Source organism: Hyla sarda, chromosome 5, assembly GCF_029499605.1.
Source record: "Hyla sarda isolate aHylSar1 chromosome 5, aHylSar1.hap1, whole genome shotgun sequence".
NCBI lineage: Eukaryota > Metazoa > Chordata > Amphibia > Anura > Hylidae > Hyla > Hyla sarda.
The window spans coordinates 165,274,474-165,291,297 of NC_079193.1; the positions used below are offsets into that span (position 1 = coordinate 165,274,474).

At 41.0% G+C, this 16,824-nt stretch overlaps 1 protein-coding gene across 2 annotated transcripts in view; it reads left to right on the plus strand.

The window, feature by feature from the left end:
• TMEM108 (transmembrane protein 108) overlaps positions 1–16,824 on the plus strand; it is a 199,450-nt gene that overhangs the window by 27,449 nt on the left and 155,177 nt on the right. The window contains exon 2 of one of the 2 annotated variants that reach the window (XM_056520641.1): positions 12,212–12,322. The exons of the other annotated variant lie outside the window; for it this stretch is intronic. The gene's annotated coding sequence lies outside the window, so the exon portion shown is untranslated. The remainder of the gene's footprint in view (positions 1–12,211; positions 12,323–16,824) is intronic. 2 annotated transcript variants of the gene reach the window in all.

The following is a 16,824-nucleotide window of genomic DNA, read 5'->3' on the forward strand; positions in this document are numbered from 1 at the left end:
AGATTTTGGTGTATATTTGGTATAGACTATAGGTAATTCAAAACAGATGTATTTAGAAATACTAAGCATTTTATGTATGCTAACAATAATCTATATATATATAAAACTCAATGTGTGTGTGTATGTGTGTATGTATGTGTGTGTGTTCCAGCACCACGTCCAAATGGCTAAAGATATTAACATGAAACTTGGCACACATGTTACTTATATGTCACCAACAAACATAGGATAGGTAATTTAACCCTTACTCACCCCCTTTTGCCAGGGTTGGAGTTTATAAGTATACAGCATACAAGTATTTGGGAAATATATGTTACTGCATAGCTTCCAAACGGCTGGAGATATTTCAGTAATACCTGGTACACATATTATGGGTCGGGATAGGAGGTCGAGATAGGAGGACAGGAAATGAGGTCGAGATAGGAGGTCGGAATATGAGGACGGGATATGAGGATGGGATATGAGGTCGGGATAGGAGGTCAGGATAGGAGGATGGGATATGAGGTCGTGATATGAGGATGGGATATGAGGACAGGATATGTGGTTGAGATTGGAGGACGGGATAGGAGGTCAGGATATGGGGACTGGATATGAGGTCAGGATAGGAGTTTGGGATAGGAGGTCGAGATATGAGGTCGGGATATGAGGACGGAATGTGAGGTCAAGATAGGAGGATGGGATAGGAGGATGGGATATGAGGACGGGATAGGAGGTCAAAATATGAGTACGGGATAGGAGGACGATATATGAGGACAGGACAGGAGGTCAGGATATGAGGTCGAGATATGATGATGGGTTATGAGGACAAGATATGAGGTAGGGATATGAAGTTGAGATATAAGGGCGGGATATGGGGTTGGGATATGACAACAATATATGAGGACGGGATATGACCTCAAAAGCTTCCTCCTTTTTTGATTTTTCTCCCCAACAAGGATTAGGAAGGAAAAACCGGGCATTGATGGGTACTCAGCTAGTAATAATTAAAATTATTCTCACTAAATGTGTCAAATGGTCCATCACATAGAGTTTTATTCATTGTTTTTAAATGCTTTTTTATCTTGATTTTATACCATATGTTTTGGTAGTATTTTTATTCATAGCATTTTGTTCAATCATACAGCAAAGGGTATGTAGAACATACAACAAATATGGCAAAAACAAAAACACTGTGTAAGGTAGACTTCTAAATTGTCTATAGACTTTAAATTAATAGCAGGCTATTGGCCTAAAAGGTGGTTAAAACTATGATAATTTGCTTTTCCTTCATTTTATTCACAAGTCCATTGTATTCCAGGGGGACTGGTCAGCAGAAGAAGCCTAAATCAGTGCCCCTTTAAAATGATTTCCATTTAGCTCCCATGTGACAGGAAGAAATAAGTCTTCTTGTAGAACTGGCAGCTCTTCAAAGAATACTGGTTTAGCATTATATAGGCAGGTTTTGATCATATCTCACTCCTCATAAACTGGAATGACCCAAAAAACAATTTATTCTAAACATAATTTTCTCCTTTTTTCATCCTGAACAATTTTCAACTCCCTGGTTCTTCCAGATAAATTTTCCGATTTATAACTAAACATCATCAATCATCTTGACATAGGCGCTTCCTATTGTCTGCCCGTGCTCTTGTGTAGGAGTAGCAAGCAGCCACTATTAGTAGATACTCATAGTAAGTAATAGCTTGTAGGCAAAAGGAATCTGGGAACAAAGAATGACCAAACCATTACTGAATGAAATAACGCATGAATAAACCAAGCATAATGTGTAGTTATACTCAAAACCATCTGGACCAAGTTAAAAACAGTGAAGATGTTACAGGAAAATAATAAATGTAAAAAGATAATATCTACATAAGGCCTCTAGAAAATGTCATTAATAAAACTTAAAGAGATAAAGAAGAATTCTAAACCCAATGTACAAAGTAAAAATACGACTTACAGGAGCTTTGTGAAACCCAAATGTACAATGGATAATAGTTCATAACCGAGTAGAGGGGAAAGAGTTTTATTGTTCCATTATTTAACATTTTACAATAAAGTTATAACATTTTTTAGTTTAAAAAAAAAAAAAAAAATCTCATACAGAAAAATATGTTACTATACTGTATGTTATTGGGGTTTGGTTTTGACCATGCAGTCGCTATAAAATGCCAAGAAGACTGTCTTGTAGCTTCACTCTCATTTTTTTTATGGAAACAAGAAAAAAATCACAACCATGCCAAATATTTGTTTGTGAAGGGAACAAGGCACCTCCCCCCTACAACCAGTCATACAGCACTGGATTTATTTTTAACAAAATGGCAATGCACAAAGCGCTGAGGGTTTAACAGATATTGGGCCTTATTTACTAAGGTGAAACTGACCAGTTTTTGTCTGTTTTTTTTGGCGCAGAGTGTCTGAGACATGTCTGCACCAGTGTGAGACAGTGTGCGCCAGGAAAATCTGACAAAGCCAAAAAAGGGGTATGGTACGTCACTGAGGGGGCGTGGCTGACCCCCAAAAGGGGAGTGGCTTCACAGCCCGAGCTATTTACTATTGAATTCACAGAAAATCCTGTGGATAAATGGCTGGAAATTTCCACCTAGAAAAAGCTGGTCAGAAAATTTTCCCGAAACAACTGTCTGAAACAACATTTCCCACTAGTAAAAAACCATTGACTCTACTCTTTTTAAGAAAGACAGGTTGAACATTTTAGCTGGTTGCAAATGCTGACATGGAAATCAGAAATGTAACCCATGACCCAAGGAGCTGAGATAAACACTGTGCTGCTGTGCCTCTCATTTAACCCCTTAAGGACCCATTTGGGCCTTAACCTCCCTGGCAGTATGATTCTTTCTGGAAATTTGTACCAAAAGCGGTACAATTTTTTGCACTGAATTTCTCATCTCCCCCCGCCCATTCCACATCTCCCCCATCACATTCCCCCTCCCTTGTCACATTCCCCCCCCTTGTCCCATTCTCCCCCCTCCTTGTCACATTCTTCCCCCCTTGTCACATTCCCCCCCTTGTCCCATTCCCCCCCTTGTCACATCCCCCCTTCATGTCACATTCCCCCTCCCCTGTCACATTCCCCCCTCTTGTCACATTCCCCCCCCCCTTGTCACATTCCCCCCCTGTCACATTTCCCCCCCCCTTCATGTCACATTCCCCCCTCTTGTCACATTCGCCCCCCTTGTCACATTCCCCCCCTGTCACATTCCCCCCCTTCATGTCACATTCCCCCTCCCCTGTCACATTCCCCCCTCTTGTCACATTCCCCCCCCCCCCTTGTCACATTCCCCCCTGTCACATTTCCCCCCCCCCTTCATGTCACATTCCCCCCTCTTGTCACATTCCCCCCCCTTGTCACATTCCCCCCCGTCACATTCCCCCTCCTTCATGTCACATCCCCCCCCCTTGTCACATGCCCCCCTCTGTCACATTCCCCCCTTTGTCACATTCCCCCTCCCTTGTCACATTCTTCCTATCCCCCCCTTCTCACCTTGTCCTGCAGCAGGATACACTGGGTTTGCCGGGCAGATTTCAAACCTAGTGTATTTGCTGCAGAACAAGCCCTTTCCCCTTCAGCCAATCACAGGCTTTACACCACTGCGGCCTGTGATTGGCTGAAAAGTGAAAGGTCCTGTAAGATGAATAGAGCAGGGACCAGAGCGCACGGAGGGGAACGACATCTTCAGGGACCTGGACTAGGTGAGCAAAAGTTTTTTTTATTTTACTACTTTTTCCTTTTACATTTAGCTCAGTGTTTTTCTAACAGGGTGCCTCCAGCTGTTGTGAAACTACTACTCCCAGCATGCCCGGACAGCCTTTGGCTGTTCGGGCATGCTGAGAGTTGTAGTTTTGCAACAGCTGGAGGCCCCCTGGAAGGGAAACACTGACTTTTAGTATTTTTCTTTACCTGCTCTGGCCGGCCCCCGCAACGGGAGCCGACCAGAGCAGATAATCGCAAGTTTTCCCGGGGGCCGCATCGCTATATCGCATTACTTTTGCAATATATCGTGCAGCCCGGCCGGGAACTCTGCAATTCTACCCCGAGAGTGACTCGGGGTTACCGATCCTGGCAGGGAAAATTAACCCCGAGTCACGCTTGGGAATACCACTCAGGAGGTTAAGGACACAGACAATTTTATTTTTACGTTTTCGTTTTTTCCTCCTCGCCTTCAAAAAATCATAACTCTTTTATATTTTCATCCACAGACTAGTATGAGGGCTTGTTTTTTGCGCGACCAGTTGTCTGTTGTAATGCCATCATTCACTTTACCATAAAATGTATGGCGTAACCAAAAAAATACTATTTGTGTGGTGAAATTAAAAAGAAAACTGCAATTGTGCTAATTTTGGAAGGTTTCGTTTTCACGCCGTACAATTTATGATACAAATGACATGTGTTCTATATTCTTTAGGTCAATATGATTAAAATGATACCCATGATAACATACTTTTCTATTACTGTTGTGTTTAAAAAAAATCGCAAACTTTTTAACCAAATTAGTACATTTAAAATCCCCCTATTTTGAAGACCTTTAACTTTTTCATTTTTCCGTATAAGCGACGGTATGAGGTCTAATTTTTTGTGCCATGATCTGTACTTTTTATTGATACCATATTTGCTTATATAAAACTTTTAATCCATTTTTTATAAATTTTTTAAAAATAAAATGTTATAAAAAAAAGCAGCTATTTTGGACTTTTTTTTTACGTTCACGCCGTTCACTGTACGGTATCATTAACAGTTTATTTTAATAGTTCAGATATTTACGCACGCAGTGATACCAAATATGTATATAAATATTTTTTAACACTTTTTGGGGGGTGAAATAGGGAAAATGGGACAATTTACGTTTTTATTGGGGGAGGGGGTTTTTCTAACTTTTTTTACTTTATTTTTTTTACTTTTTTTACTTTTATTTTTACACTTTAATAGTCCCAATAGGGGACTATTTATAGCAATCATTCGATTGCTAATACTGTTCAGTGCTATGTATAGGACACAGCACTGATCAGCATTATCAATCATCTTCTGCTCTGGTCTGCGGGATGGCAGATCAGAGCAGAAGACGCCGGGAAGGCAGCGGAGCCAGGTGAGGGGACCTCTGTCTGCTCTGCAGGATGATCGGATCGCCGCGGCAGCGCTGCGGGCGATCTGGTCATCCATTTTAATGACCGCGATGCTGCAGATGCCGTGATCTGTATTGATCACGGCATCTGAGGGGTTAATGGCGGACATCGCGGGATCGCGGATGTCCGCCATTACGGGCGGGTCCCTGGCTGCGATCAGTAGCCGGGACCTGCCGCGCATGATCCGGGCATTGCTCCGATGCTCGCGGTTATGCTCAGGACGTAAATCTACATCCTGGTGCGTTAAGTACCACGTCACCAGGATGTACATTTATACGTACAATGTTAGGGGTTAACATTGTTCCAGAAAAATTAGATTTCAATATTTAAATTAATTACAATTACTTTTAAAGCTCCCCCTTGAAATACCCTGATCATAACGCCATCATTTCTGACCAAAATTGCTTAATTTTTTAAAGTAAATTGTTTCTCCATTGTTCTTCACTTTTTCTTTTTAGTTGTCAAAGAGACATGTAAGGGCGTCACAGGAACGACAGTGCAAGAGAGTAGATAAGCATAAATTGGAGCTTAGGTATCACAGCTGGGCATGCAGACAAGAATTCTTTATAAATACCCCCCCCCCCCCACATATAATCATCTCTTACTATAGCTTCATTGAGCACTGTGTAACTATTTCCTTGCAATGAATGTACCCCAAGCCTCTTTAATATCAAGTTTTGAAGATGCTGCTTTGTGTGGATCAAATAATTCATCTCCATTGAAGTAAGTAGAGATGAAATTCAATCCTGTAAATAGGTTATCATTGTCAAATGAAAACAGGACACACACAAAAAAAAGTGAACATAAGGAATAATAGGAACACAGAAGACTAATGGCAAAGAAGAAAATCTGGTCCATCTACCAACTCTTAACCCCTTAAGGACCCAGCCATTTTACACCTTAGGACCGGGCCATTTTTTTAACATCTGACCACTGTCACTTTAAACATTAATAACTCTGGGATGCTTTTTTTCGTGACATATTCTACTTTATTTTAGTGGTAAATTTTCGGCGTCACTTGCATCCTTTTTTGGTGAAAAATCCCCAAATTTCATGAAAATTTGCATTTTTCTAACTTTGAAGCTCTCTACTTGTAAGGAAAATGGATATTCCCAATAAATTTTATTTTTATTCACAAATACAATATGTCCACTTTATGTTGGCATCATAAAATGGACATATTTTTGCTTTTTGAAAAAATTAGAGGGCTTCAAAGTAGAGCAGCAATTTACAAAAATGTCATGAAAATTGCTAAATCTGTAGGGACAGATGTTACAGAACTACAACTCCCAGCATGCCTGGGCAGTCTATGCATGCTGAAAGTTGTAGTTTGGCAACATCTGGAGGGCAACCGTTTGGGCACCACTGTAACAGTGGTCTCCAAACCGTGACCCTCCAGATGTTGCAAAACTACAACTCCCAGCATGCCCAGGCATCTTCAGGTAAGGTACCCGGCCTCCATCTTCTTCCCACGATCCCCTCGACATCCAGGGGTGGCCAGAACGGGGGGTTGCCATGGCAGCCCACTGTCCTGCTCTGCAATTGGTCAGAATCAATTCTTACTAATGGCAGGGGATAGGAGGAGATCGCAGCAATGCGACTTCACTCCTACCCTGCAAGATCAGGGCTGTCACTGACAGCTCCGATCATCACAATTTTGCGGGTGATCGGGTCACCAGAGACCCGATCAGCCCGGAATAGGAGAAAATCGCATGTCTGAATTGACATGCGATTTTCTGCGATCACCGACATGGGGGGGGTCCCCCCTCGGCATTTGCATGGCATGCCTGCTGAAGGATTTCAGCAGGCATGCCGTTCCGATCTCCGCCCGGTGAGCGTCAGAGACCGGAAAACGTCATGACGTACTCATACATCATGGGTCCTTAAAGCCCAGGGTGCGGAGACGTACGTATACGTCATGGGTCTGTAAGGGGTTAAGATAGGTATATGTTTATCCCAGGCATGTTTACATTCACTTACTGTAGATTTTCCAACCATATATACAGAAATGTTCTCATATTGCTTCTGATCTCGCCACCAACTAACCTTAGATACAGAAATATCGGTTGCTTGATAAATGGGTAACTTTCCGCTATTTTTTTAAGTAAAAAAAGTCTCAGGAAGAAACTTAAAGGGGTACTCCGCCCCTAGACATCTTAGCATAGCATAGCATAGAAGCATAGAATGTGTCGGCAGATAAGAACCATTTGGCCCATCTAGTCTGCCCAATAATCTGAATACTATGAATAGTCCCTGGCCCTATCTTATATGAAGGATAGCCTTATGCTTATCCCATTCATGTTTAAACTCCTTCACTGTATTTGCAGCGACCACTTCTGCAGGAAGGCTATTCCATGCATCCACTACTCTCTCTGTAAAGTAATACTTCCTGATATTACTGCAGAAACCTTTGCCCCTCTAATTTAAAACTGTGTCCTCTTGTGGTAGTTTTTCTTCTTTTAAATATGCTCTCCTCCTTTACCGTATTGATTCCCTTTATGTATTTAAAAGTCTCTATCATATCCCCTCTGTCTCTTCTTTCTTCCAAGCTATACATGTTAAGGTCCTTTAACCTTTCCTGGTAAGTTTTATTCTACAATCCATGTACTAGTTTAGTAGCTCTTCTCTGAACTCTCTCTAGAGTATCTATATCCTTCTGGAGATACGGCCTCCAGTACTGCTCACAATACTCCAAGTGAGGTCTCACCAGTGTTCTGTACAGCGGCATGAGCACTTCACGCTTTCTACTGCTTATACCTCTCCCTATACATCTATGCATTCTGCTAGCATTTCCTGCTGCTCTTACAATGTCTTCCTACCTTTAAGTTTTCTGAAATAATTACTCCTAAATCCCTTTCCTCAGATACTGAGGTCAGGACTGTGTCAAATATTCTATATTCTGCCTGAGGGTTTTTACGCCCCAGGTGCATTATCTTGCAATTATCCACATTAAATTTCAGTTACCAGAGTTCTGACCATTCTTCTAGTTTTCCTTTTCCATTTGGCGTATCCCTCCAGGAACATCAACCCTGTTATATATCTTTGTGTCATCAGCAAAAAGATATACCTTACCATCGAGACCTTCTGTAATATCGCTAATGAAGATATTAAACAAAATTGGTCCCAGTACAGATCCCTGAGGTACCCCACTGGTAACAAGACCTTGCTCTGAATATACTCCATTGACTTCAACCCTCTGTTGTCTGTCACTCAGACACTGCCTAATCCACTCAACAATATGGGAGTCCAAGCTCAATGACTGCAGTTTGTTGATAAGTCTTCTATGTGGGACAGTGTCAATAGCCGCCATCTATTATTTTAGTCACCCAGTCAAAAAAATCTATACGATTTGTTTGACATGATCTCCCTGAAGTAAACCCATGTTGTTTTTCATCTTGCAATCCATAGGATTTTAGATGTCCACAATCCTATCCTTTAGTAGGGTTTCCATTAATTTCCCCACTATTGATGTCAGACTTACTGGCCTATAGTTGCTTGATTTCTCCCTACTACCTTTCTTATGATTAGGCACGGCATTTGCTAATTTCCAATCCGGGACGACTCCTGTTACCAGTGATTGGTTAAAAAATCTGTTAACGGTTTTGCTAGCTCACCACTAAGCTCTTTTAATAATTTTGGGTGTATTCCATCATGCCCCTGTAACTTATTTGTCTTCACTTTAGACAGCAAACATAGAACTGTGGTGAGCTGGGGTGTTGCTATAGTGTAGCAGGGTCTGGTGGTATTAACCCTGGGGGCAAGAGTTCGTGACACCAGGATGTGGTTATTCCGGTTTGGTAACCACCATCAACCAACCCAAAACGGTTTTCAATAAAGGAATGCCCACACCAGGAATTATGCAAGAACTGGAACTTTTACTTGTAATTCTTAAGAAACAGTCTTTACAGTTTTCTTTTAACTATGACGGATAATCTATTATTACGGAGCTTTCCTCCGCTCTAGTTTTTTACACTAGTATTGGATATGGTCTAGCTCTATTAAGACTAGTTATGGATACACAATCTATAATTTTATTGTCCTTCTGCGTAGCGGTATTCAAACAGGGTGGAGACATTTAGTGGAATCACTATTTCACCTTTGTATCCCTTGTACAGTGTGCTTTGTTTCTATTTCCTTTTCAATTTTTCTTTATTATTTTGTGCAAATGCAAAAATGGGAATGTTATTTTCTTTTTTTTAAAACTAATAAAAAAAACTGTTATCCAAAAAAAAAAAATACTAAACAAAATTCTACATGTGAACCCATCCTAAATATGCTCTGGCATTGTTGTTAGCCTATGCCAATTTATTTATCTTCTGCACAGGGGAGGGGTTTTGGCACAATGTTTGCATAATGTGCAAGCATTATGAAATCTCCCCTAAACAACTTTTATTTATGATTTTTTTTTTACTCAAATAATTTAAAGTGGATCTGGACATGAAAAGTGCTGAACATAGATGAAGATCAAAAAAAATGATAAAAACAAATGAAATATAGAATAGTAGCCTAGTGTAAAAATAATGGGGTAGAGAGCACAGAGGAGTACTATCAGACAGGAGAGAGTACAGAGGAGTGCCATCAGACAGGAGAGAGCACAGAGGAGTACTATCAGACAGGAGAGAGGACAGAGGAGTGCTATCAGACAGGAGAGAGCACAAAGGAGTCCTATCAGACAGGTGAGAGCACAGAGGAGTACTATCAGACAGGAGAGAGCACAGAGGAGTCCTATCAGACAGGAGAGAGCACAGAGGAGTCCTATCAGACAGGAGAGAGCACAGAGGAGTCCTATCAGACAGGAGAGAGCACAGAGGAGTACTATCAGACAGTAGAGAGCACAGAGTAGTACTATCAGACATGAGAGAGCACAGAGGAGTCCTATCAGACAGGTGAGAGCACAGAGGAGTGCTATCAGACAGGAGAGAGCACAGAGGAGTACTATCAGACAGTAGAGAGCACAGAGGAGTCCTATCAGACAGGAGAGAGGAGTCCAATTAGACAGGAGAGAGCACAGAGGAGTGCTATCAGACAGGAGAGAGCACAGATGAGTCCTATCAGACAGGGGAGAGCACAGTGGAGTCCTATCAGACAGGAGAGAGCACAGAGGAGTCCTATCAGACAGGAGAAAGCACAGAGGAGTGCTATCAGACAGGAGAGAGGACAGAGGAGTCCAATTAGACAGGAGAGAGCACAGAGGAGTGCTATCAGACAGGAGAGAGCACAGAGGAGTCCTATCAGACAGGAGAGAGCACATAGGAGTGCTAGCCCACCCTCACTTACTGGACTTTTTCCATGCCTGTGCTTCACCTTGGACAAAGCCATGATTTCTATAAAGAGGAAATAAGATTTTCTTATGAAGTATAATAAAAATTGTAATGTTTTGCCAAGATGTACAACATATAAAAAGTTTTTTGTATCTGACAGTGCTCATTTAAGGACGCAGGCAATGTTAGTTTTTGCACTTTCATTTTTTCCTCCCCACTTTTTAATAGCAATTTTTCCATCTATGGATCCATATGGGGGCCTGTTTTTTTGTGAGACCAATTTTACTTTGTAATGGGCAACAAGAAGAAAAAACGGGGGGCACTCATGTTTACAGTAGTCAGTAGTACTCTGGTAGAGTGGGCGTGATCTGAAAAAGTGACGGGAGCGGCTCGAAATAGCTATTATCATCACACTCATCTAGTCTTGCGCCCCGTTGGGTTCTTCTGTTAATGCACCTGATATAATAAAGAAGCCAAGAACCTGTCTAGTGTGAACATAAGTGCCCTCCCCCACCCCCCGTTATTTCTTCTTGTTGTTGATTGATGGACTGTGCGGTTTCTTTGGGATGGAGCACCACAGAGCTCAGGATTAGGCTCCCGTGCAGATCTTTGTTCTGCTGTTGTCCACAGAGTGTAGCGGTAGAGGTGTCAGTGCCAATGTCTTTGTCTGTGGAGTACTGTTTTTACATCATTCAACCTGCAATCAGACTGACATGTTATCTTGATTTTTTAGGTCAGTACAGTTACATTGATACCCAACTATATAGTCAGACTTCATATGTATGGGGAATACTATCCACTAGAACCAATATTGTTAGCAGAGAATACCTCTGTAAATGGATCATAAAATAATTGTTGTTTTAAATCTGACATAACAAAAAACTCAGTAAGCCTTTATGTGAGGTATGCAGAGGTACAGTAGTGGCTCAGTTGACCCCTATGGGTATCCTAGTTGCCATAAGGGAGCCATAATATGACAACAAGCCCTTTATTCTTAAATTGCCCCTGTTTTATTTTCATATTCCATTTTCTTATTGTAGTGTTTTTCACTAGTGTTGCTCGCGAATATTCGCAATTCGAATTTCGCGAATATAGCGCTATATATTCGTAATTACGAATATTCGTTTTTTTTTTTTTTTTTTTCTTCACAGTACACATCACAGTGATCATCCCTCTCTGCTTCCAGCTTGTGTGGTGTAAAGAAGGCTGTAATACTACTGTGTGAGACTGCCGTGCGAAAATTCGCATATGCGAAAATTAGCACACGCTAATTTTTCGCATATGCGAATTTTCGCGTGTGCTAATTTTGTATATGCAAATTTTCACATATGTTAATTTTCGCATACGTGAATTTTCGCATATGCGACAATAAAACGAGGGGATAACGAATATGCGAATATTCGCGAATATATGACGAATATTCGTCCATATATTCGCGAATATTCGCGAATTCGAATATGGCCTATGCCGCTCAACACTATTTTTCACTGTAAAGCTATAAACTAGGAAGCAGATTTTCTTGGTTCCTTACAGTTAAGAAAGGACTCTATGAACAGTTGTGTCTTTCCTTTGATCTGACCTTTCTTCCTTGCTCTAAACATGAAAGACGTTTGGGAGCTTTGATGAGATGTTATAAATCATTGTTTACAAGATCATTTAAATGAAACAGGAGTATGATAAAAATCTGAAATCTTTAGAAATACTGTTCCATCTGATTTTCTAGTTTACAAGCAAATCTTCTAGATTTTGAGATATTGAGTGAGTAATAAACAATGGTTTTGCGTACAGTTCTATTTAGTTTTACTAAATGAAAAGATTTTTTAATACTCTAGCCCTCATCCTTGAAATGGAGGAAGTAAAACCCACCAGTAGCAGATGAGATAAAATCAATGGATTATGCAAATGAAGCCAAGCTGGGCACCTTCTATACATCTCATTCAAAGGTAAGAAAGCAATAGATTATCTGCATATACTGTATAAGAAATGATGTCTTGATGTCTACAGTGGGGATCAAAAGTTTGGGCACCCCAGCTAAAAATTTGTATTAATCTGCATAAAGAAGCCAAGGAAAGATGGAAAAATCTCCAAAAGGCATCAAATTACAGATTAGACATTCTTATAATATGTCAACAAAAGTTAGATTTTATTTCCATCATTTACACTTTCAAAATAACAGAAAACAAAAAATTCTGGGCACCCTGCAGAATTTATAGCATGAACTGTCCCCTTTGCAAAGCTGAGACCTGCTAGTGTCATGGATTGTTCTCATTCATCATCTGGGAAGACCAGGTGATGTCATTCTCAAAGGTTTTAAATGCCCAGACTCATCTGACCTTGCCCCAACAATAAGCACCATGGGTTCTTCTAAGCAGTTGTCTAGAAATCTGAAACTGAAAATAGTTGACGCTCACAAAGCTGGAGAAGGCTATAAGATGATAGCAAAACGTTTTCAGAGGTCAATATCCTCTGTTCGGAATGTAATTAAGAAATTACAGTCATCAGGAACAGTGGAAGTTAAAGCAAGATCTGGAAGACCAAGAAAAATATCAGACAGAACAGCTCGCAGGATTGTGAGAAAAACAATTCAAAACCCATGTTTGACTGCACAATCCCTCCAGAAAGATCTGGCAGACACTGGAGTTGTGGTACACTATTTCACTATAAAGAGATTCTTGTACAAATATGGTCTTCATGGAAGAGTCATCAGAAGAAAACCTCTTCTACATCCTCACCACAAAAATCAGCATTTGAACTTTCCAAACGAACATACAGACAAGCCTGATGCATTTTGGAAACAAGTTCTGTGGACCGATGAGGTTAAAATTGAACTTTTGGGCCGGAAATGAGCAAAGGTACGTTTGGAGAAGAAGGGGAACAGAATTTTATGAAAAGGACCTCTGTCCAACTGTTAAGCATGGGGGTGGATCAATCATACTTTGGGGTTGTATTGCAGCCAGTGGCACAGGGAACATCTCACAAGTAGAAGGAAAAATCGATTCAATGAAATTTCAGCAAATTTTGGATGCTAACTTGATGCCATCTGTGAAAAAGCTGAAGTTAAAGAGAGGATGACTTCTACAAATGGATAATGATCCTAAACACACCTCGAAATCCACGGGGGATTACATCAAGAGGCGTAAACTGAAGGTTTTGCCATGGCTTTCACAATCTCCTGACCTCAACATAATTGAAAATCTATGGATAGACCTTAAAAGAGCAGTGCGTGACAGACAGCCCAGAAATCTCAGAGAACTGGAAGACTTTTGTAAGGAAGAATGGGCAAAGATACCTCAAACAAGAATTGAAAGACTCTTGGCTGGCTACAAAAAGCGTTTACAAGCTGTGATACTTGCAGTACAAGATATTAACTCTGCAGGGTGCCAAAACTTTTGCAGACACCATTTTTTTGTTTTCTGTTATTTTGAAAGTGTAAATGTTGGAAATAAAATCTAACTTTAATTGACATATTATAAGAATGTCTAACCTGTAATTTGATGCCTTTTGGAGATTTTTCCATCTTTCCTTGGCTTCTTAATGCACAATAATACAAATTTTTAGCTGGGGTGCCCAAACTTTCGATCCCCACTGTATTTGTATAATTAAGTATATTATATAAAACTTGTTCAAAACAGATCAAAACATATTTTAAGGCATTCCAGTCTTAAAAGGTTTTGTGTTATTTTATAAGGTTATTTTAACATGTTAATACTTCTGAAGAAAGGAACTATATACTGGACATTATTTCAACATCCAATCATCTTGTTGAGGACTGGAAGGTCAATGAAAGCACTAGGGTGCCAAGCTATCAGGGCTCTGGCTGAGTGTGCATGGCTTGTGAGAGACAGGCTATTTTGAAATGGCTATTGGCTATTTAACCCTTGGACTGTTTGCTGATTATTCTACTGCCTGTAGTATTTGTCCCTGTGAACCCTCTGACCTGGCTAGTTGACCATGTTAACTGCTGCCATGATCCCTGAGATACTTTGTGGCTTTCTGATCAGTGACTATTCTCCCTTGCCCTCTCTGATACTAGGGACTCCAAGAAGCAGGAATAGAGGTTGGCGATAGAACAGGGTTTCACCCCACTACCTCAGTTTAGTTGAATGCAGAAAGTCAATGACCTAGCTGTGGCCACAGTAGTTTCATGTATGAGTTTGACATCTACTCCTACCCTAAATGCAACACAAGCCAACAAATGCAAACCTGCATACCAAAGCCACTGGTCTCAGGCATCATGGTGTTATCATAAAACCTCCATATACTGACAACTAAATGTAAAACATTTGTGGGGTCTGATTTATACCTTGGATAATTATTCTATTTACATATATGAGTTAAATTAATATGTACCACTGAATACCTGAGGGAATGGAAAGCTTCTGTCTGTAATCTACTAGGGATCTGTAAATGCCTAAAATCACACAATAATGCCGATGCTAAAACGTAACTTTATTACAACCATATGAAACAAGCCCAAGCATGAGCCTTCAATTTGCAGCTTTCTTGCATTCTGGGAATTGGGATAGGTTACCAAAGCAACTACAGTGTAGATGTTACTTTGTAGTGTAGACATTTAAAAAAAATCTATTCCAATGCAATACAGATCGGTGTAGTAGATTGCGGCATGATGCACAGTTCTATTTTATTTCCCCTCATTGTAGAATAACAGAGAAGGAAACTACAAGAAAAGCCTGACCACATTTTTATAGGCATTGCTGTGTTTCCTTAGCTCCCAGCTGGGCCACTATCAGAACGCATGAATGGTTTTAGTGAATATTGGCTTTCACTGAAATAATCATAAAGAAAAAGACAAACTTAGTTATAAAGATTGGGTTGTACTTTACCAGAGTTTAGATTAGAATATAGGAAACCACAGCTACAATATTTTTTATCTATGACACTCTGCTTACGTGCAAGATGAGTAAAAATATATATGTAAAGTACTACCATGTTTTATAAAATGAATGTATAAAAGACTCAAAAGGTGACCTGTTGCATGGTGCTTCAACCAGACTAAGGTATGTGTATTAAGTAGATTTATTAAACAAAAACAAAGTGTTCTATACATTCATTCTACCGGACATGGGGGATATTTATCAAAGTTGTCTATGTCCCGCATCAATATAGACCAAACTACAGAGGGTTAGTCTGGTCTATTGTGCACCTAATTTATCAAATGGCGCACAGCTCTTGATAAATTCTGTGCACAGACTGCATGATCTATGCTTTAGACTGTATTTAAACCTGCTCCAACATGGTCTGACATTTCGGCGTACTTTCAGCCTATGCGACTTGTCACTGAAAAGTCGCTTTTGATAAATTCAGCACCAATGCATTTTTCAATGCATTTCAGTCTAAAATAGACTAGAAGGCATCATGTCCTAAAAATCCTCTAGAGCAAAAGTCGCAGAAAAGTCGCACAGATTTAGACTGTGACTTTCTGTGCAACAAATTTAGACAAGAAAAACCAGTCTAAATCCTTTGATAAATCTCCCCCATGGTGTTTCCTGATCCAGGGGCTGCTCATCAGACCTTGCTCTCCACAAGCTGATTTAGGTGTTGTGCTCTCAGCGCAACACCATCTGATAAGCGCAATGATTTGTACTTTATCTTGCTCTGGATATTACTGACGGTCTTTAGTAGGGGCACACCCAGGAAATGAGGGTGGGACTAGTAATGCTCTATGCTCACTCCTGTCCAGTCTATCAGACTGCAGCATGAAAGCAGAGAGAAAGTGGTTACAGAGCAGCCTGCAGTGATTGGATGAAGACATACAGCACAGCAGCACCCTTTCCTGAGCAGTGGATGGCAGAATGAGCGAGCAGCAGAACAGCGGGATTTGAGAGCCAAATAAAGAAGCTAGACACATTAACCCCTTAACAACCACTGACGTAAATGTACGTCCTGGTTTGGCGACACTTCGCGCACCAGGACGTACATTTACGTCCTGTACATGACCACGAGCATCGGAACGGTGCTCGCGTCATACACGGCAGATTCCGGCTGCTAGCAGCAGCCGGGGACCCGCCGGTAATGGCCGACATCCGCAATCATGCGGATGTCCACCATTAACCCCTCAGATGCCGTGATCAATACATATCACGGCATCTGCGGCAGTGCGGTACTTTAAATGGATGATCGGATTGCCTGCAGCGCTGCCGAGGCAATTCGATCATCCAGCATGTCCGCCAGAGGTCCCCTCACCTGGCTCCGGCCATCTCCCAGAGTCTTCTGCTCTAGTCTGAGATCGACTGCACTGAGACTTGTCCGTGCAGTAGAGGCTAAGGACATGGTGGAGGATGAGGAGGCGGAGTCGCACACTGTCACAGGACCAACGGCCTGAGAATATGAAGGCGGAAGCAGGGTGACCTGTCCAAGTTGCTGTTGTGGCTGTGCAGGAACTACATTCATCCAGTGGGCCGTAAAGGAAAAGTATTGTCCCTGA